General features: G+C 35.6%; 1 protein-coding gene and 1 long non-coding RNA gene across 4 annotated transcripts in view; one reads left to right on the top strand and one right to left on the bottom strand.

The window, feature by feature from the left end:
* CCDC178 (coiled-coil domain containing 178) overlaps positions 1-22,392 on the top strand; it is a 179,005-nt gene that overhangs the window by 128,654 nt on the left and 27,959 nt on the right. The window lies entirely within an intron of this gene.
* LOC106016704 (uncharacterized) lies at positions 2,035-7,301 on the bottom strand. The gene is made up of 3 exons (XR_001189589.5): positions 7,203-7,301; positions 4,006-4,080; positions 2,035-2,290 (listed from the first exon to the last, which is right to left on the bottom strand). It is a non-coding gene; the product is annotated as an uncharacterized lncRNA (long non-coding RNA).

Below are 22,392 nucleotides of genomic sequence, written 5' to 3'. Positions count from 1 at the left end.
AAAGAAGCTTTTTCCTTATTTTCTGGTTACAGTGTCGATGTGGTGGGAGACTGGAACTCTTGTTTAACCATCCCAAATATCTGGTTTGTAATGTCACTCCCTCTTCAGTAAAGAGTAATCAAAGTTCTTTAAAAGCTCTTTAAAATTGTTCTTGTCTGATATCAGGTTAAGTCTGTAAGTATGAGCTCTAATTTGGAATATCCAAAAAAGAAAAACCAGACACAAATAATTATAATTGTAAATAAAAGACCATGTTTACTCTATTTGCGCTTCAATTTTATGGCAATTTGCACCTTCAGCTAGCTTTCTGCTTTCTTCTGGGTAATGTTTTTTTTTCAGTTTTTGTGCATGCTCCTATGTCCTGTGGACAATCATAACAACATCAGCAAATCTAAATCATTGCAGCTGCAGTCTGGATCCTCCCTCATTTTGGTTGTGTGCCTGCTTTGAGCACCAGCTTAGAGAACTGGTATGGCAGAAAACTAAACTGGCAAAACCCAGTTAACCTGCAGCCACATCTGCACTTTACATGATGGTTTTGCCAAGTTGCACACATGCATGTCCCCCGTGCAAGACAAGAAGGAAGGGAACACAGCTGGGCATCCGTCAAACAAGAGAGCCACCTTGTATTGGCCCTGGCCAATACTTTTTCACACTGCCATGGAGCTGAAACACCACATACTGTCACATGTCTTTTTTAGCATTTATATTGCCTTTTCCATTGAACACTGTTGGCAGAATTTTTCAATCTGACATACCAAGTACTTTCAAAAACCGTAATTCCATAGTACATATCAATTCTGGGAGAAGATGCAAAGATCTCATTATGTGTCTCACTTATAAAAATAAATGAAAGATGCTTGTAAGATTGGACTGTGATTATTTGTTGTGACTGTGATGTGGTTTTGCCACAAGCCAAAGACAGAAATTTAACAATGGCCTAGGCTAGAAATCCTCTTCTCTAGGGAGCAGCTGTAGCAGATTCATTCATGCTCTTGTGTATGAGTCATTCTAGATCACTACAGATAAATCCACATTTGGGGATCTGTTGCAATAAATTCATCGTGTAAATATTTTAAAATTATATATCACTATTAAAAACAAACAAATAAACATATTCACAGGTTCTAAAAAGGATTTGCTGAATAGAAGAATAAATGACTAATTGAAAATAAATGAGAAAAAAAAAAGAAGGAGATGGGAATGAGAAGTTACATTATGAAAAAGCATCAGAACTGTTTTAATTTTCAGAGATAAACTGTGTCGATGTAGCTTTACTATCCACTTCCCAGTAACCCAGTGTAATATTGTTAGTCTTAATACATCTTACCTCTATATCTAGCCACTCTTGACATTGATTTCAGTGCAATTTGTGTAATAGGTCAAGTAAAGTGGTGCTTATTGACTGCTGATTGTATACGTTTTTCCACCTGAAGTGTTATTGTTAATTGACAGACTCTTTCATTTTCCTGAGATAATTTTCATTCTATTTGAATAACTGCCTGTAATTCTCCTTTTGTAAACTTGGTCTCTTTCATGTCAAATATCAAATATAGTTTTGAGAATCAGATAAATTGTAGACACTAATTCGTTCTTTCACCCACAGAACATTAAAATAATCAGATTCAAGCTAATTTGTCAAACATAATTTACCTTTAGTGAATATATGCTGTCTGCCCTTAACTAAATCACCCATCTCTAAATGTCTTGTAATCTTGTCCCATACCATTATTTCCAGTAATATTCTTGCAAAAGAATCCTGGCTAACACTAATGGCCTGAAGTTTTCTGAATAATTCTGTCTTGACATATTGCTGGATGCTCTACCTCTATTCCCATGTGATTACAGATCCTATATTAGCTATATCTTTAACTTAATTCCTGGGGATTATAAAATTATAGGAAAAGCTATTAAATAGTTGTCTGTTGGTTGCCTTATGAAGCTTTTTGACTGTATTTCAAAGGTTGCCTTCAAAAATTATTTATTTATTTATGTAATTATGTGGGTGGCAACATAGATGGTACTTACCTTTCTGATGTCAGGGATGCATGCCTAGTTTTCTTCAGCTGATGAGAGTAAATTGGCTAAACACACCATATTGGACAGAGAGAAGCCCAAGCATCATTTTAAATGGCAGCAATCTGATTCGCATGTTGATGTACCACCAGATCATACAAGAGTTTTTCCTCTTGTTCTTCTATTGAGATGTAGCGTTGATTCCTCTGTGGTCTCACTTGCTTCCTCTAATTGGTTCCAAATGTGTTTCTCCCATTCTAATGTTTCCAAATAACTGTATAAAGACAGCAACAATGACCGCAAGAAAAAAATCCCTTCTTGAAATTTCATCTTGTATTTATATCTTCCTCTGTTGTCTTTTTATCGACAGAACATATGCTGTATCTGCTCTACACAGTCTTGCAAAAAATTCCTTTTGTATCTGATCCACTGAAATAATGACTGTTTTTGAGATTCACCCAAGCAGTCTCCTTTTCCAACACTTCCCACAGTAGCCTTTGATTATTTATATTTTTCTCTGCATACCAGAATCCAACCAGAACTCTTTTCTGGGCTACTCCCAGGAAGAATGTGACACAACCAAGCTTTTAGTCGCTTAATGTCTCTCTGATGTTATATGGCATTGTATGGCAGGCATAGATGGCGGTTATGCACGGTATTTAAAATTAATAATAATAATATAATAATAATAAAATAAATAAAAAAGGAATTGAAAATTCAAGGCTACATAGTCTAAAATAAGACTTTCACAAAGGATTATTCTGTGACCATGAGCACGTTGATTTCACTAAATCTGTATATCTTGCAAAACATACTTTCAGATCTATGAGCTGCTGCTACTCTTTGAAAAGTCTTTAAATTCTTTGCAGAATCCTGCATAAGGGAACCACCTTCCCAAGGAATTTGTAACTCATACATATCCTTCAGTAGGCACGTCTGCCACAAGCCCAGTGAAGATTCAGGGCAGACGAATGGTAGCTAGCACTCAAGAGGTTCATAAACAAAGAGTATCTTTTTAAATCTTGTCTGTGAATACTCTATCATTTCAGTCCAAATTCAGACTAGTTACTTTAAAACAGTGCTGAAAAGAATCCCATCCTACTGATAATTCTGTCCCCAGGTTTTCATTCTACTGCAGAAAATGTCAGGAAGTGTATAGAAAGACGGAGCTCTAATCATTCACTACTCCAAGGTCTTAGGCACACCAGATGTGCTCTGTAGGCACACACAGATACTTCTGTGTGGGCTTCTCTAAAGGCGGGATTGGCACATTTGAAACCCCCCTGGGGGATTTAGGGGGCTTGTGATGAAGGGTCAGTTAGGCAGAACCCAATCTGATTTGCTAAACAACCATTGTTAACAAAACTTGAAAAAAAAAAAAAAAAAAAGGAAACAAACAAACAAACAAAAAAATAACATACTTTTTATTTGTATGCTCAGAACACTTGATTCCAAAGTCAATGAATGATATGAATCACCATGTTATTTTCCAGATAATTATTTTTTACATGTGAAGTAGTGAGGTAGTTCCTTTTGTGTCTCTGATTCAAACTACAGTTTTATAGAACAGAAGAAAACTTCCTCATCCTGAGGTATAACGAACGTACATTTACATTCACTCCCTGCAGATATCTCTATCAAATTCCATGAGTTAATATAGAAATGTTTTTTAAGATATGTTCCTTTTGCACTATATCATACATGAAAATGATTACTATTACTTTCTTCCTTTGTGCTTCTGAAAACTAAAGTACATGTATATACTGTATAATGTTTTATATATATATTGGCTTTCTAGAGATTATATTTATTTCAAGCATCAAATTCAAGATAATCAAAATTTCAAACTTTGTTTACTAATTTCATACTTACCTATTCTTTTAATATCCTGTCTTGGTTCTCTAGTTATAACATAGATGCACCTAAAGTTTGCTAGAAACATTTGCCATTAGCTCCTTCTAAAAAAATTAAATTTGAGGATAATCCTACCTCCAGAGCTTATTCTGTTCCTGGCCATTGACTGTGACAGTGAAAGGCTCATCTGAAAGCAGTGGAGCATCCCATCTAAAAGCATAAAACATATTACATTTCATGAAAAAGCTAATTCAGATTGTTTAATTCTGGTAATATTGCCTCTGTCACCTTCAAAATCAAAATGTTCTTTCCTGTTATTATAAAGAAAACAACCAAATTGCTTAAAAACCCATTTGAATACACAGCTGCCTTATGTTGCATACTAATTTGATTAAAAATGCTTGTGCCTCACCAGCATTTTTTATATAAAACATACTGGTGAATTTAACAAAGAAATATAAATATATTTTAGCAGTTTTTGATTATAGTGTACACTATAGTGTCCACTATACCCCTGGACCAAACAAAGATCTCATTGCAGCATTGGAAGGCTCTAAACTGAATGTCTTGCTGTATTTGTTTGCTCAACGCTTTGGGCACCGTGCCAACCTCATTGCGAATAACTGCATTAGTCAAGTGTATCCAAATTATTATAACACAGCGTCCATCCCAGTTATTGCTGTTGAAGCATTTTCTGAATCTTCACATCATCAGAAGCATTTATTTGAGGATAGAACTTTACATAAATTCAGAACAATTTTAATTTTAGACAGAAAATCTTAATATCTTTACGAGTGGCTTGTGTAACTAGGTTTTCTTAGAAAGCATAATCAGGAAGAAATGGTACTATTGTTTACTTATTACAAACACCTTGCCTAAATTGGGGGCTTCCACGACATTACAATTAAAAGAGGAGTCAGAGCACAATTCTTTATATTTATTTTTCAGCTTATAGAAATTAGTATTGTCAATAGTCACTTCACCTTCTTGCATCTTCACTCCACCGGTTCAACTCCTTGATTGAGATGGTGATGATACTGTAAGTATTAGTTGATCTCTAATTACCATGCCTTCATAAAGAGTGAAGACTATGTATCTTAATCTTTTTTTTTCTCCTAGAGGAGATCCTCCTCCTAATGCAGAGATGGCCAGTCTTTCATGCCATAGCAATCCTTAAACTTACGCTAAAGTATGTCTGCAAGCTACAGAGCATGAAGATCACCATGTTCCCACCTTTCCATTTCAGAGTAGCTCTGGTCAAATTGGTCAATGGGTCCCCAGACAACCTAACATTTACCTCTGCAGTCCTTGTTGTATTGCTCCTCATGTTTGGCCATCTACAATTTCTAGCTCAGCATTGCCCTCATCTTGATTATAGTTCAGGCAAGAGAGATGCATATGAGCTGTGTGATAGCTACATGCCATTCAAAAGATGCAGCCTGAACATTCCTGTTACATTGGCAAAGAAATCTCTCTCCTCAAGTTGGAACTTGTGTTTTTCTTCTCTTATAGTGGACAACTGTACTTTTTCTTCATTATCTAGTCCACTGAAGCAAGACTTCAAATTGATACATTAATGATATGTCCTTAAGTTTTTATTCACACTGTCCCTTATCCTTTATACTCAACATCAGGTTCATCAGTGTTTTGTATTTTACCAAGCCCCTTGTTTGGGAATAGAAATTGAATCCTCTTGTACCAGCATGTATAACTGAGCTTAATGAGGAATTTCGCATGGGATAGTATTAAATATTTATGCACCTGATAGTTTTGTCTAGTGTACTGTATTAATGAGAAAAGTATATACTATTATGCCATGAAAATCTAAATTATCATCTACTAAACTTGGCTAGAAGCAGGAAGTTGCAGTATTTATAAAATATTAACATTATATTGAAAAGAAAAAAAAACACTCTAAATTTCCTGTGAAAGAAAAAATGCAAAGCCATTCATTTACTTTGAAATGCTGACATTTTTCTTATTCATTGTATGAAAGACATATTGTGACTTACACAATATATTGCAATGTTATATTTAAAATATGTTGTCATATTAAATATGGTCTGTCCCTGTTAATGTTATCATGCAATGTACTAACTCATAATTAATTTAAGAAACAGTAGAGATTATGAAAATTTCAGAAATTATCCATATTTAATGAGAAAACAGAAATTGCTTCCGGAAATAGTTTCCTGGAAAAATAAAAAAATAAAAAATCTGGCAGTTAAATGAAATTTTAGAAGACTTATTTTGGTGGAGAAGTGAAATTTTAAATGTTCCTCTGTCTATCTCTAATAACTGCCAGATGCACATTTTTGTTGCTTACCATAACGAATTAATGTTCCTTTTATGGTGAAGAATATAAATAACAAAATATTGTAGAAAGGTTAGCTTTCTGTATCAAGTCCAGAACAGTGTTTTCAGAAAATGTTTCCTCTTCGCATCACTAGGATCAAAGAGCAGAGACTCTTTTTTTTGTAGGATCTTTTAGTATCAGATAAACTCTGTCTCTCACATGAGAAGGAAATTTTTGGGTGCAATATGTCATAGAGGAGCCCATGCCAATATTTGTCTCTTCCTAGGATTTTCAGGCATTGCCCAACATAGGAGATGAGTATCTTCTGTTTAGTTAGGACCTTGATCTCCCTGTATACAGACACCAAATGAAGCCTGTTGAGGAACTTTTTTTTTTTTTTTTTTCCTGTCGTCTGATTTTTCTATCAAATTTTATGAAGGAGGAACTCAGGAAGCAGTGTGAGCATACATGCTAGCATAATGGCTTTCAACCAGAAAATTCAGTTAGGGATGTACCGGAATCATACATTTGACCTATCTAAATACTAGTATTTCTGGGCCTTGCAGTAATAAGGACTTAGTCTCAACAAAACTGTGAGAGCAAGGCTCAGCTTCTCTGCTCCTACCCCAAATTGTAACAGCTTCACTGCAGGGATGTAGCCACCTAAAACTTTACATGCATTTTTAGGAGTAAAGGCCTTTCTACAGACAGAATTACAATCTTTATTGAAGTTGTTCACTCCTTTTCTTTAGTTTACTCAGTCCCCTTTATAAACCTATCCATACTGAGGATGGACATACTTATAGGAGAAAACAGTACCCAGGATCCATGTTAAAACAGATTTGATTCCAGGAATTCTGAGTCTTATTCTATGCATTTATCCTCCGTCTCTGCTTTTAGGACTAAGTAAAAGCAAGAAAGAAGCAGAGTTTATTCTGATAGCTGGTCTCAGCTCACCATAGCAATTTGGGGGTTCTACTAGAGCTACCTCCTTATATCTGCTTCCAGTCTCCATCAGTGAGAGCTGAATGCTTACCTTAGATCCAGATCCTGCAGATCCAGAACCTGTCCTTCATAGTGTAGATGTTAAATGATCTGCCCAGCTGGAGAGAGTTTGTTTCTCTGCTCTTCAAATATATGTGCAAAATATAGAAAGAGGAACACATTTCACAAGATCCACTTAACAGGCTAAATAACAAGACTTTCGATATGAGTACATCATTATCACGTTTGGAGCTGAAATATTTTGTCACACTAACATAACTCAGAACAAAATTACAAGCTTTAATGGCAGACTACCATATACAAGTTTCCTCAAGGATAAAGTAGACCTGATTTTTGACACACGAACAAGTTATTGTCCATCAGCCACACAATGGTAAGTGCCTGTGTGCACAGTTCAGCAAATAGTACCATGTACCAGAAGTATAGTAAATTATCGTACTGTGAGTGAGGGATAAGTGATTTTCCAGTCAGATGTGGATGCACTTGCAATACAGATAGATTGAGAGAATTTATGCAGATATACAAACTATTTAACTAGAGACATAAATACCATGTCTTATGATGCTCTTGATAAGTCTATATAGCCTTTTAAACAACACCGTAGTATTTCTGTGCATGCCTTAAATTATCTTGTGTTGAGCACTCGTTACAGAGTAAAAGAATGCACAGCAACTAAGTGACACAGCAGCAGAGCAGCTGATGCATGGTAACCTTTTCATGTGTCAAAAGCCTCTGACAACTTCAGTTTTACATATGCTTTTGGATTTTTTACATTAAATCATCAACCTGCCAATGTCGTTCCCAAAACTCGTACTCAAAAAATTATGCTATTGAATGATCAGGGACTATTAATTTATTTGGGCAAGAATGAACGCTTCTGGAAGTTTCTTAGATTTTTGCAAGACTTTGGGGGAAGAATTAAAGGTGGAAGTATTTTTTTTCATGAATAGCTAACTGAGCTTCATTTTGCCTTAGATTGTACTATGTGATGCCATTGATACATGGATTTTTTAAAAAACAATTTTTCATTCAATGAGAGCTCAATCTAGTTTAGTAGCTTCCCTAAGCAATCTGATGTTTTATATGTATGCTTAACTCTTTAAATATAGTCTGCCTGCCTCCCAGCTAGTTAAGTAATATCAGTTTTTGTAAATGTTCAGAAACTCTAGAGTAGCTAAGGTAGCCGTACCTTTTAAATTCTCTAAAGGTCTTGAAGTGCACATACTCCCCAATGTCAGTGTGTATGCACTGTTTATTCAATGTACTAAGAACACAGGCAGCAACAACAACCTTTGTATGAGACAGCAAATCAGAGACACACAGGTAGATTGCAGGTAACCAGCTTGCTTTCGTGCTAATATGTTGACATTCATTAAGGGATTAGACATTGCTTTCTACCTTTTGAAGATGCTATTCCCAACAGATATTTCAATGTGCAATTTTTTATTTTTATTTTTTAATTTATTGTATTTTATTATGGGGAGGCAAAAAGGCTTAGGATGCTTAATTTCTCCCTCTGCCATATGGAGCATCCTGTGGAAGGGATTGTCTTTAATTTCCTTAATTATTAAACATAAACATAATAATAATTATGTTTAAACATAAACATAATATTAATTATGTTCACACAATATTTTGTGAACATATTTTATTCCTGTAGAGGAAAGATTGTGATGAACAACAGAGACCACAAAGAAGTGAAGCCTGTATCTCCTTACAAAAATGTTTTAAACTGTTACAATTCTAACATACCTGTACAGGAACACATAGGAACGTGAAGTGTTAATTAAAGATAAACTAACTCAAAGTATATAAGATAAAATCATTTCCCCTTTCCTTCATCACACATTTTCTTCTACTTAGATGCAAGGTGATCAAAGTATAGCAAACAAGCCATAGGAGAATTTCTCTGGTACTTGAAAGATCTTTAGCTACTCTGAACCTCTGTGTGAAACCCAGATTCCTGCAGCCATAATTTCCTTCCAGAATTAAACGATGAGACAGTTCCAGTTTAGAATTAAAGCTAGAATGCTGTAATTTTCTAAAGTATTGCCCATGATCATTAAAAGTACTGTCAGCCACAATTCAGTAGCTGATAATCAGTGCAGTGAAGTCCAGCTGCTGCCTTAAGTCTGGTATTTAAACATGCAATCTGGGACACATTGGGCAGATACCCTGCAAGGGTATTTTATTAAATTAACAGTAGTGAATGGTGCATAAAATTGTCACTAAGATAAATTTATTACAGTATGATTTTCTTCTCACATTATTCTGTATGGGGTGCTACCCCAACAGAGTTTCCAATTCAGTAGTATGCCTGAAGCCAGGGGTTTTATCAGCAGTGTGTCAAAGGGTGTCTGGCTCTCATTCATATATAATTTACTCTTATTACACTGGATATTTCTATTGTTCTGCACTAACAGTTATATATTTTCTAATGAAGGTTTAAATCAACTGGGAACCAGGGTATAAAGACAGTTTTAGTATTTTGTGCCAAATATGGATTGTTTGTCTTCCTGTTAGTTATGGATTGTGAGTGTATTATTGCTGAAGGAAAATTATTATTTTTTCCTTTTTGTTTCAAGTATTTATTTAACTTGCTATACAAATTATAGGAACTTTTCAAGTATTCTAAATGAACAATATCAGTTAGAAAAAAAAGTCAGAGATGATTAAAATAAACATATGAGCATACCTAGCCTTCCTAGGTCAGCTTCATGCTCTATTGAACTTGCAGTGGTAACTCTGACAGTATTGGTGTTTAGCATTTACTAGCTGTGTCTAGACAAGAGTTGAATAACTACATACCTGAAAGCTTCCATATAATATGGAATAACTACATACCTGCAAGCTTCTCCATATAATATCCTCTTCAAAGTTTTAAAATTTATTTAAATTTTATTTGCTTTGCTTGTATCTGTTGTATTTGCTGTATGCTGGTTGCATCTGACTACGAAGCTGTATGTTGGTCAGAAGTGGGTAGCAGCACATGCTAGCACTCGCAGAGCTAAGAACTTTTCAAGGTTCACATAGGCATTTCAGTCCATCTTTTACTATGTATCTGGGAAAGCTCTTGGTGGATTGGCTGTCTTGTCCATGTTACCAGCCTTCTGGGGAAAGGCAGGCAGTTGGAATTGTTATATGGAATGATGGAGAGCTTGATGTGTGTCCTCTCTACACACATTGCAGCACTTCAGAGCTATGTTCCCATAGTCACGTAAACTCTGTGGTGGTGTTGATATTGGTAAATATCCAGTAATTAGCCAGCTGGGCCTGACTAAGTTTCCAGAATTAGTTTCTGAGCATCGTGGCTGATTTTTGCACATACTGCCAACTGTTAAAGTATCCTACGATCATGTCTGAAATTAGCAAGTGGTTGTATTTTTTGCTATAATGTACCCTCTCATTGTTATTTATGTATTATTTCTTCTTGTTAGGTATTGATAAGAGATTAATTTGGGAGACCAACTCATTGCTTCTCTTCATTTTCTGGGTTCCTTGCACTTCCTGTTTTATAAAAAACATGATTAACCACTGCTTTTAGGTTAAAATTCACATTTTCAAAAGATAAACTTTTTTTTTTTTTTTTTTTCTCCCATGGAAATTGTGATGCAGCAAATTATTGAATCAACAGTGAAGCTCCTATTATACAACTCCCACTAATTATAGATCTTTTTTACACTTTAGTCAATACATTATTCTCCTAAATATCCCTACCATTGTGTGCATAAACATGTCAATAATGTTTTTAATGTGTCTCCCTCCTGAAGGCATGTTACCACTGGCAAAAGGGTCTGAGAATTAGCTCAGAAAGTGAGTGACATTTGTGAAAAGTGTTCTGGATAAAATAAATATTTTTAAAAGCTGAGCATAGCTGGTTAAGAATTTATTTTTTCCTTGAAAACATGGCAGTTTTTTTGAACTGAATTATTTGTGGGACTTTATTAGAAGCTATAACAGGCACATGGTCGTAGGGTCTTATAAGAATTTCTACTTGTACTGTGTTCCTTAAACCCAGTGCAGACTGGGACTTTAGCATCCATCTCAAATAATCTATATGGATTTTTTAAGTCCAGACAATTGAACACATATGTATAGATTTTTCTCATCTGCTTCTGTTTAAGTTATACTACTGACTCTATAATGCATGAAAATATCCAATTCTGCTCTGATTTAAAACATAACAGAGAACCTGAGTTTGATCCTTCCACCTTCAGATGAGTGGCATAGCCACCTGCTGGTGATTTCTTCTGGCATAAGCAAACCCCTCTGTTAATTTCTTTCACCAGTTCTTCATATGGAACAATAACAACAATTAAATAATTTATAATAATAAAAATTAAAACAACAACAACAAAACAGAAATCTCAGTGTCACCCTCAAATGAAAAAGGGGAATGTTGAACTTGGGAAGAAGCTTATGGCACAAGAAGATTTTTCCCTGCACATCTCTAATGCTTAGTTTTCTTAAAATCAAAGCTCAACTTTCTTTAAATGTTAATATTATATTTTCTTCTGTGTATATAGGTATAATTGTAGCAAAAATTAAGATTTTAAAAACTCCTCAGTAGTCCCGTAGATCAATCATTAAAGTTTAAACACTGAAGAGTGTTCATCAGGTGACTATGTTGCTGAAGTGATAAATATAATTTAATGGAATATATTCAAATTAAGGCTATCACACAGTGTTGCTATCAATTTTTATATAATGAAAGAGATTAAATGAATCCTTGCTAATGCATTATTGGTATGTGAAGAACAAGAAGAAACAAATCACACACATTTTCCCACTTAATTGTTGTGCTAGACACTCATTGTCATATCATTGACCTATTTGGTCATGCCCAAGTTAATCATGCCTGAACCTTTTCCCAGTGGGAAATAAGCTTCTTCACTTCCTGTCTTGCAGGAATATCAACTAAAACTCAGTCACATATGCCTATAGTCTGATCACTGCAGCCCACCGTAACCATCGTTTCCAGCAGTGAAACTGCAGTCTGCAGCGTGCCCGTGAGAGTCAGTGTCAGAAACCCATCACTTCCCATGTGCCTTCGTTCAAATCCATTCAATCACTTACAACATTAAATCACACCAACCTCTGTTTGCAAAAGTGCTCCCCTCCTTTCTTTCTTTTTTTTTTTTTTTAATCCTTTTTTTTTGTTTGCAGGGAACTGTTTTGTCACACTGAAATAGAGTTTATGTGCAGTGACAGCCTAATAAGCCAGCAACTTTAGTCGCTTATTAAAGTCAAGCATGTGTCTTTGTTTCATGTTGCTAATGATGTGGAACCGTCGAGGCCCGAGTATATTTCGTCTGGACGGTGTGGGAGCGAATGCTGAGAGCTCATTACTTGGCTCCCCATTGGAATCCTGCAGGCTTCTGCTCATTGAGGAGACTGTGGGGGCTTTGACAGAATTATTATACTGAATATTTTTAGACTCATTAACTATATCACCAAAGCAAAACATCTCTTCCTTAGATGCAAATGGCTGCAGCTACTGTGGCTTTGCTTTAGTTATTGCAGAAAAAAGGATGAAGCTTGAAAACAACTTAGGGAAAAGATTTTCATGCCTGAATGTTTGAATTTGTAACTTATATTGGGAATGTGTAAGCCTTTTTTACCACATTTAAGCCACTCATGTCTAAGTGCCATTTAAAAATGCATATATTCAGTTTCATGTAGTAAGCGGTGCTCAATCTTTTAAATTGAGAGTGCCATTGAAGTACACAACAAATAGGAGCTTTACAATTTCCACTTTCTAGTCCAGAGTGACATATATATATGTGTGTGTGTGCATAAAAAGCTCATGTTAAAGTAATTATAGATGCTTGAGTTAAGCCTTCAAAGGTAAAGAAATTCAGAGTTAAGGCTAAAAATTCTGACTTTTAAGCACTGGAACATATGTGCTGCGTGGTATGAAAGATCACACACTTCTCCAAGCCACACAATTCCTAACCACAACAGAGTGATTTAAAGATGAGGAATGAGATGAAATTTTTAGCTTAAGTCTGAATTTCCTTACTATGATGGGTTTAAGTTGGTTCTTAATGTTACTTTATTGTAGCTTTTTGTGGTTTAATTGAGACTTAAGATGTACTTGAAGAAAAATATGAATACCTTAAAATTAATTCTTCAGAGCAAAGGACAGAAAATTGCATTTATGGCTCCATTTGTTGGAAAAGTTAAGTTGGCTGTGAACTGTACATTATTCCACCTTCTATAAAAATATATTTTGATTTCTTGATGGAGACCTTTTCTATGTGTTGTGTACATTCAAGCTTTCTATAAATTATTAGTCTAATTGTGTAAGTATATGCACGTTAAAAAAAAAAAAAAAAAAAAAAAACCAAAAAACTAGATGAGTGTTTTTTTTTCTCATAATGTTTGCAAGGTTCCATCAGGATTTCATTTTCCAAAATGTTTTTAGGTGAAAAAAAAAAACAAAAAACTATTTTGATTCCTAGGAAGAGAGACATTGCTTTTATTTTGTGGTTCATTTCCTGCTGTAGTATTCTCTGACAATGGTGACACTGTCTTTATACATCAAGAAGTTCTTCTTTCAGTGACTGCCAGGGACTCTGGAGGGAATACTTCATATCTGAAATATGTTTCCCTTTGGGATTTCACCATCAGAATAACAGTTCTGATCAGCAACCCATCAGATTTTTATTTTTTTTCCTGAAGCTATGAAAAAGAATAGTTAAAAATCTTGACAGACAAGAAACTTATACTGAATTGAAGTTCATTGTGGTGCACATAAGAGCTCCATGTTCTCCTTCAAGCAGTATTTTCTTAACAGGTGTATGAGCTGTTAGGATTTTTCAAGCTAAGCTTTTTGAATCTCTGAAGCCCCAGAGTGGACAGATGGTGTGGCTGCAGTCTTCATTCTGAGATCTTGCAGTTCCTATTCATACCAGCTTGTGGCACAATACTATTTAATTTAGATGTTGGGCAGGCTTTCAAACTCCCATGCCTCATCCTCAGTATCTAAACGTTTTATTTAAGCACCTAGATAATAATAGCCCAATATTTACTGGAAAAACTCAGTCCTTTTGAAAGACAGAATTATAAATATGGGTCCCAGCCAGGAAGCCAACTCTGAAAACCATGGTCATGGTTAATCATTAATATACTTTTTCTTTAAGTAGCAGATGACTTTTCAATTTGAACGTAAATACTCTGTCAGGAATATTTTCACCTGCAGAACCAGTTCACAGTTGTGATTTCAGATGTTTTGCAGTTAAAAATAGCCTGAAGCCAACACACCTGTCTAGATACATAGATGATCCGTGGAAAATAAAACAGACTTGAGCTGTAGGCATGCAAATGCAATTGTTTCATTTCCTACATACAGTATGATAAATTAGTAGAAGTAATAGTACTATAAACAAGCGTTCACTATCACTAATTGTATTTACAATGTTATGATTATCCAAACTTAAAATCACCATACAATCTCCCCCCCATCTTTTTACTTATTTTAGGTATTTTAACACCTCTGCTTTTTTGCCATTTCAGTTTTGGGGAGAAAATGTATGCTTTTTTTGTTCATTTCTTTGTTTTGTTTTGCCTAAAGCCGTCCTGCAGTAAAAAAAAAAAACAAAAAAAAAAACTGGCCAAACATACACTCTTTGGGGGACGTGAACTAGGAGAGTCCTTAAACCTTATTAAGACTCAGTCTTGAACTATACAGTAAATACTTATCAGATTATATGATGTAATAAACTCCTTTTTCTACATTCTTAGTGGCTGTGTTTCAGTAAGCTCTGTATTACAAATCTTTCAATGTGCTACAACATGCAGCTTTTCAGTTGTCAGCCTTTTAGTTAGTGTGTAGCTGCCAAAAGTTATTTTCCTAGACTGTGGATCAAATTCAAAGCTCTGTACTTATATGGATTTTCAACATTTATTTAAAATGTTTGCATTATTTGCTACCTGTAGCACAATAGCTGACTTCTGTAGTTTTCTGTTATCTAGCCTCTGTACAAGATTAGAGCTTTGTATTTGTACTGAAATGGTTGCTTTAGATGTGCTAGTTTTGTCAGCAAATTTGTGTTTTTCTTCCTGATTTGGACTTATGGGATTTTATTTTATGTATACTCTTCAAGTAATAGAAAAAAAAATAGTAATATTTTATTCTATATTATGCACCTTGGAAAGGATCAGGGTTAAGAGGCCTTCACGACTTCTGAATGAAATATTTAAAGAAAAGTGAGCTCAGTCTGTTTTCATGTGTTTGTTGTTGTTTTATTTAATAAATTAAGCTTGTAGGACTAAATTTATCAATACACTCTTTACAGCTTTCCCAATTTCTAGAATAATGTAAAGCATCCATATAAGCAGTTATTTTGCATTAGAGTGAAAAACAGTTGGTATGCTAGTCAACCTAGTCTTTAGCTTGAAACAGACATACTAATTTTATTATCTAGGATACAATAGCTGTGTCTGCACTAAAAGGTAGGTGTGCCTGCTGTGTGCCCTGTGGTCCTGCTCTCCTGATCTTCTGAAGTGGGAAGCTTTTGAAGCGCAATGTGTTCCCCTTCTTGTTTGTGCATCCAAAAGAAAGCAAGGTGCATGTGCAGTGCTTAGGATCTTTTCTCAGTGTGCTGATTGTACCTGCCATTGCATCAGCTGGCTAACAGACCATATAGACTGTCATGGGAAGGTTATCAATATACTTACTCATGTTCAGTTTTTAGCAAAAAATCTATTCTTTTTCTCCCACACTCATAAACCTTGCCTCTGTCCCCTTGTGATGCCAAAGACAGAAGTAAGAGTGTGCCAAAGATGAAGCCAATGTGAGGATGTCATAGGGTTGTTCAGGATGAAACAAATACATGTGGGCAGGGACTAACCAAATGTATCAGGGAAGACCTTGACAAGATCTCTGTAAAGCAAGCATCTTTGAGGGCTGTGTTGTGTTAATTTTGCTGTTTTTGTTTTGTTTTGTTTTGTTGTTGTTTTTGTTGTTGTTGTTTTTTGGTTGGTTGTTTTTGTTGTTGTTGTTGTTGTTTGTATTTTTTTTTTTCAGAAGTAAAGATGTATAAAGACATATCACAGCAGGCAGTAAAAGAAACTTTGAGGTTCGGAATATATTCAGAGTATTTTTATTTTTTTTTTTTAATATGGCCAGTTTAGCTATGTAGCAAGCAATCACTATTAAAAACATTTTAGCATACTATCAAAGAAGAAAAAAAATTTTTGAGGAAAATGTTCAAAATGTACTCTAGAAAGTAAAGTTTTATTATATGTAGATGTCCCATTCCCTTTTTCTCATGAAAAAAAATGTATAAAGAAAAGGTCCTCTTTAAAGGGACTTCTGATTAAGATGAGCTGTAACTATTGTTACTGTTGCTGTTAGAAGCTGAACATGTGTCCTGAAAAGCAGAAGGGAAACACTTTGTACTTTCAGTTTTTCACCATTTTCACTGCATGTAGGATTGAAAGTGTTGCTTTTCTGACACTTTTGACGTATTATAAAAAAAAATAATAATAATAAAAAAAGAGGAAACCAATGAATGTTCCCTGAGCTCAAGCCTACATAAGTCTGATTTTGTGCCACTCATCTGGGACCTTGTGGGCCTAACTGGTGGTTAATACTATGTGCTACTGTTTTTCTGTGTCATTTGTCTGAAATCACATTAATGCACCTGAGTAGTGTTTGTGGTGTGTTTGTTTGTTTGTTTTGTGTTTGTTTTTTTTTTTTTGGTTGGATAGTATTTTTTGTTTGTTTGGGTTTTTGTTGTTGTTTGTTTTGTTTGTTTGTTTGTTTAACAGTATTTAAGTGAATTTATGTATAACATCCTGTGAGATGTGGCATGATAACATGTAGGGTATCAGAGGATATAAAGCCTTCTGGGAGAAGTTCCTAGAGTAATTATGTGCTGGCTTTGTCTGAAAGACATCACATGGGAAAATCTGAAATAAAACCAGAGTGAACTAACTGTTGATGATCAGGTGTCCAGTGGCAGAGCTTGCTCCATAGTCCTTCTTTATTTTGCAATGTTGAAACATGCTTCTAGAACAGCAAAAACTCCCCTTAGTCTGCTATTAATTCATTCTCAGGCTACTTAGGAATACAGGGAATGTGTGATTACGACTTCTTAGAATTGGATTAAATGTTTATGGGAAGTGTGAAGACAATTTGTGGGAAGTGTCAAGACATGGATACAGGAAGAGTAGACTGGGAAGATACTGAAGTTTTCCAGTAAATTAGTCAGTCTATGGAGAAATGGAAGAACCTTTGTCTGTTAAGGCCAATCTCCTTCCAGAGGCTAAGAAGGAACTAAAGATTTCTAAATCTCAGCTGTCATTTGCTCTCAATAAAATTTATGAAACTCACCCCTTTTAGCTCTATCTCACATGAAATATCATTATAATCTGCAGTAATATTCTCTAGCATAAATACTCTCTCAAGTATTTTTGTTCATCTGTTTGCAGAGTCCACCCATTGCTTTAAAAATGACAGGAAAAAAAGCTATGAAACATAAATAAGACTATGTCATGTTACATAGGGTCTTAAATTAACATTGAAAAAGTAGCTGTAGGTCTGGTATTTCCTAACTTCTGAACATTTATCTTTCCTTTTTATTATCCTTTTAAGGTAATTGTATGTGATTATAAAGGCATTAACTAGATTCCTTTTTGCATCTTTCATTTATCTGGCAATCAGGAACATAATACTGAATCTATTTGTGTAATTGTTACTGTTAAGAAACTTCGAAATCAAGATAGGTGGGACCTGCTAACTAACTCGTGGTTATCAACGTCACTTACTCAAGTCATTAATGGTTTAAGTACTACCTCATTAAAATTGTTTAAACAGAGAAGTGTTTTCTGTCCTGTATATTACCACTGTCATCTCTTCTCTCTAGGAAAAATATTGCTTCAAACTGTTTATACAGACTGCATTTGAAAGAAGCTCAAAGTTTTTGACAAACAGTGAAAATCAATCTCAAGCTTATATGGTAGTAATGACTTCCTTGTTTTCATACATGCTTGAATTTTCATTAGTTCTGGAGAATTTTCAAGAGTTAGGAAAAGATGACTACATTTATAATCCTTGCTAAGAAGAAAAGTGAACATAGACTTTTTTTTTAAGGTAGATTCCATTAAATATGTACATCTTTGGAAGCAGTGTTCAACATTTTTGTCTAATCTTTTTATTTTGATGCTTCCTGTGCAACAAATTTTCTTCATAAATATAATACCCGGGTACTAGATGCTACAATTGGTATATATAACGCCTTTTTGATCAAATTATTTTTAGATCTGCATAATTGTTGTTGTTGCTTCAGAAACACACAAGTGATTGTAACAAATGAAAATCTGCCAACAACATTAATGAGGTAGCCTGTCTTTGTGGTCCCCAACAACAGGGACTCAGATCCTATTTCGCCATGGTGATTCTGGTAGCTTACACAAATGTCAGACACTTGAAACCTGGAGGTCCTGAGGTGATTCCCTAAATCTGGGGCACGGGTCCTGAGGCCCAGTGCCACTGGGGCCAAGAAAGTTGGTGTTTTAAGAGACTGCAATTTCAAGGCAGTCAGCCTTGTCAGTGTTAATAGACTCCCTGTTGTGGTGCTAAGGGATGAGGCTTGGATCTATCTCGGCTAGAGTCTGGCCTCTTAGGACTTCCAATTTCCTTGCTGCAAAGTAAAACTGACAAATCCTAGGAGCCTTTAAAGATGCTTAGCAAATTTGATCTCAGTTGCTTCACTACTGTAGTTAATTGCACTACTATTGTTACTTTTGAGTTTTGATTTGTGTCATAAATTGAAAATGGGATTGTCCTGTTTGGGTGTTTTTACTGGAGTGCTTTAATCTGCAGAACTTATTGATACTTTTCCTGGAAGGATGTTGTGAAATTCAAGATTCAGCTTTGGATATTCCAGGCTTGAATCTTACAATTGCTACTTCCAGAAAATGGGAATGCCCACAGGTAATTATTATTTTCCTTTACAGATGATGAAGTAGCTGGGAACTTCCCAGTGTATCATGACATGAAAAATTATTTAGCGCTTACATTAATTTTTTATTGATATGCAGAACATGATCCTATGATAACAGTTTTTAGAAGAGACTTTACCTGTTAACTTGTTGCTACATAAAGTGCTGATGTATAATTCATTATGAAATGCAGTAAGTAATTTAAAATAGCATTACAACCTAATAGATCACTGCCAATCTCTGGGTGCTGTTGAGGAGGAAAAGTTAAATATGACGTATACACAGAAATAGCAGAATTAAGCTTGAGTAAAACTTTGGAACTAGAAGCACAGAGAATTGCTAAAGAATGTTTTAAGTAATTAAGTGACTAAATAAAGGCAAAATAATGAAATCCAAAATTGCACAAATTAGTCTCTACTTGGGTATAAAACAGCGCTGTTGAAACCTACACTGTTGCAATTGACCCAGTGCAAGTTAACAGTATAGTATATCATTTTAAGCTGTCTTGTGTGCCACACCACTCAATGTTCTCCATGGTCTGTGCCCATTTGAACTTGTCCTGTTATCTGCACCAGTGTTGTTGAAGAAAAAACATTGTTTGTTTGTATTCACAGATTTAATTTATCCTGCTAGCACTTAGAACAGTCTTCTCTATTCACAGTCCACATGCATACCTGAAGAAATACAATCTACACTTTGAGATTCAGACTGTAAACACAATAGCAGACTTCTGTCTACTGACTGAGCTCTCTAAATTTGAATTCACTGTAGAGAATAGAAGGACAGGAAGAACAAAAAAGGTGAAGAATTGTTTTATTTGTTTGTTGTTTACTCATATATACTACCTGGGTGTGGTTTTTTTTTTTTTTTCAGCGGCATTGCTTCCTTATTTTTGTCTATGAAATATTGAATGGGAATATTACATAAGGAAATAGGGATGTACTGCTAGGGTGGAGAATTCTAATTCTTGCCTTCTCAGACACATGCTTTTTTTTGTCCTTGTCCTTGTTCTTCATCATCTTCTTCTCTCTTTCCCTCCTTTGTCTTTCTTCTTCTGAGACAGGAAGAAGTGCAATGAATCAGTGCTTTTTTAATATCATTTAAGCTTCTCCTTTGCATTTTAACCTAATCTACATCGTACTATCTGAGTCTGCATAGCACTCTTAGTATCTCTTGTACTTTGAGACTTACAGAACTTGCTGAGTGACTGATTGCTGCCAGTATGTGACTTCACTGCACCCTTTTTATTTGCTCACACTGTTTTCCACAAAAACATGGCTGAATGTCTAAGCCCTCCTGAGGACAAAGGGTTCAGACAATGTCTGCAATTGTTTATTCCAATTACTTTCATGACTAGTTAATACAGTACATATTATGACAGACTAAAGCTAAGCCTCTAACTGGCTGTAAGCTCCATTTTGCTCTATGAACACCATTTTAATTTCTGTCTTCCCCATAATAATTATCCAATGTAAGGTCCATCCTGACTGAAGGCATCAACAATGATGTGTGAAAATACAGTCAAATTCTAACAAGTACTGCCTATCTGGGTGCTGTGTTCTCAGATTTGAGAATGAAATAACTTGTTAGAAGTCTCAGAGAGAATGCTACCAAGAATCATACAGGATGAATGACTGTACAAAAATGCTGATGTGTAGGTGTGATGGGTATGGGAATATGACTCTGTAAACCTCAGAAGATTCTTATACTTAGCAAGAAAGGCCATTCTGTCATATTATGTTGACCCCTGTGCCAAGAAATCAGTTGTTGGGATAAAGACATAATTCAGAGCTAGAGTCATAGTCATGAAAAGGATGAGTAGGTCAAAGAATTTTTCATAAAATTTATGAAATGTCTGGTGCTAGATAAGAAGAAAAGGGTGTTTGGTTAGACTAAGGATGTCAAAACAAGTTGGTTGGTAACTTAATTGAAGACTTAATTTTATCACCCTCAGGGTATGTGTGGGTGGTTTTTTTTTTTTGTTTTTTTTTTTTTTTGCTTTAGCGTAGTTGGACCCTCTCCAACCTTCATGTTCTCTTCTTAATCCCATCCTGCTCTCAAATCCTTATCATTTATGAATTAATCTCTTATTGCTTATGAAAAGCAAGTATATATCTGATTCTTTACAAGACACTTTTCAACAGGAAACTCAGGATACTTTTTGGCCATGAAGGCTACATCTAACCTGGAAAATAAAAGAGGGTTAAGGACCTGGCATGATCTATTCCATAGTCCTCCATACTGATTATTTATAGTGCCCTATTCTGTTTTCGTTTGTGTTAGCTAGCACTTTCTGAGAGAAAGCCTAACACAACTCAACGAATAACACACCAGCGATTGCTCCAAGCAGGGGTCATGGATGGGACAGCACCAGCTTTATTTCCCTCAGCACCACACAGTATCTCACCACTATCTCAAGAGGCTTGGCCACAGCCAATAGTATGTAGCATATATTTCTGTTTCATCTTTATAGGCTGAAACACAGCCTTCACATTCATTCAGACATTCAGCAGGTAACCCGTCATGCTACTACTGTTTTAGGGCAGGGAGGCTATCACATAGGGCTAAGAAGTGGTAGTGGGCTGTGTAGTGTGGACAAAGCCAGACTGTTCCACTTCGCCTTACCACCAGAGAATGGTTCCTAGCTCTGTTTATTTAACGATATGAAAGTAGCCCCAGGGATTGAGAAACAATGTGCATCTCTAAGATGCAGTCAGCCATCAGCACTGAGGTAACATCTGGCAAGAAGTTATGCACATCTTAATTGGCCAGCTGTTCTTCTGATTGATTCATTGCCTTCCAGGAAGCACACTTACCTCTCAATACTCACATTGGCCCTGCAGAATAACCAGTCCCTGGGTTGCCGATGCTGGTGGGGTGGTTTATTATGCAAACCCAAGCAGGAGATTCCTTTGCAAAGTCTGTCTTTGCTCAGCTGAAGGCCATGTCATCCCTGAAACAGTTAACTGGAAGTCAAGTTGTCCATCAAGGGATGATGGTGGTCATTCAGCCAAGCAGCCAAGAGCATGTGACTGATGAGGCACCCATTGTATGACCTGGACTATTCTGGGACATGGTCACGCTGCACAGAGACTGGATCTAGGAATGGGCTAGTGACTGGCAGGTCTGATGATATCACTGTCGGGGGCCAAAGCCTAGAAATACAAACACAGTGACAGTAATACCTAGTCACAATAGACCAGCTTTTGGCCAAAAATCAAGATGTTGTTGATATGTGATTCTTGTGTTCTCATGGATAGGATAACTGA

Source organism: Anas platyrhynchos, chromosome 2, assembly GCF_047663525.1.
Source record: "Anas platyrhynchos isolate ZD024472 breed Pekin duck chromosome 2, IASCAAS_PekinDuck_T2T, whole genome shotgun sequence".
NCBI classification, from domain to species: domain Eukaryota; kingdom Metazoa; phylum Chordata; class Aves; order Anseriformes; family Anatidae; genus Anas; species Anas platyrhynchos.
Note: the sequence above shows the minus strand (reverse complement) of the source record. Positions and strands in the feature narration are given on the sequence as shown.